The sequence below is a fragment of the Pseudopodoces humilis genome, chromosome 2 (genome assembly GCF_049639895.1).
Source record: "Pseudopodoces humilis isolate 2021_Gansu_Grassland_sample_001 chromosome 2, ASM4963989v1, whole genome shotgun sequence".
NCBI classification, from domain to species: Eukaryota; Metazoa; Chordata; class Aves; order Passeriformes; family Paridae; genus Pseudopodoces; species Pseudopodoces humilis.
This window is the reverse complement of record NC_142201.1, coordinates 86,217,278-86,218,067: the sequence shown is the minus strand read 5'-3', so window position 1 is coordinate 86,218,067 and position 790 is coordinate 86,217,278.

Below are 790 nucleotides of genomic sequence, written 5' to 3'. Positions count from 1 at the left end.
GGTTTTGTATGTGGTCCTATTTTCATGCCTCCATGCCCAGTAAAAAAAGGCCTAAATAGAGATGACCTAAATAGAAGTGGCCTTGGTGGTAAAGTTGAGAAAAATCACCATGGAATTCTCTAGTCTGTGGTGTGGCCTTGTATATTTCGTAGTGCCAAAGGAGAGCACATTAGGCCAAATATCAGTCACAATTAAAGAGGCTGTGCAGTCTCCATTCTTCAGGCTTGGTAAGTGATTCCAAAACGTAACTGTAACAGGGTAGTAAAGAGGCATTTCTGCATTTGTGTTTTACCCATATTTTCCTGATTTTCTGCAGGTTTTCTTTTTGTGGTTATGTGTATAGAAAATGTCAAAATATGCTGGATTAGGGGAAACTGACATCTCTGCCTGGTGCTGAACCATCTGTCGGTACCAGCCCCCTGGGCTGAGCTGGCCACTAGAACGTCATCCTGACAGTACCAGCTGCTGATGTTACACCACATGGGCAACCCAAAGAGTCTGCTTCCCATCTGCATCAAGATGATGAACGCAATTTCCAGGCCAGCAGCCATCCCAGCAACTTTTCCAAGGCCAGAAATGATGGTGGCAGATGTCCAGATATCTCATAGCAAGTGTAATAACTAGGACATTTTGTCTGTATCTGTGATGGATATTTGTAAGGGAAATACACAAGGCTATCACGAGACCGTGCAGATCCTCAAATCAGCAGATCAATTCCGTCATATTCAAGAAGACTGCTGGAGAGAGTAAGAATCTTCTGTGGATGTCAAGAGTTTGTATGCAAAAGCAA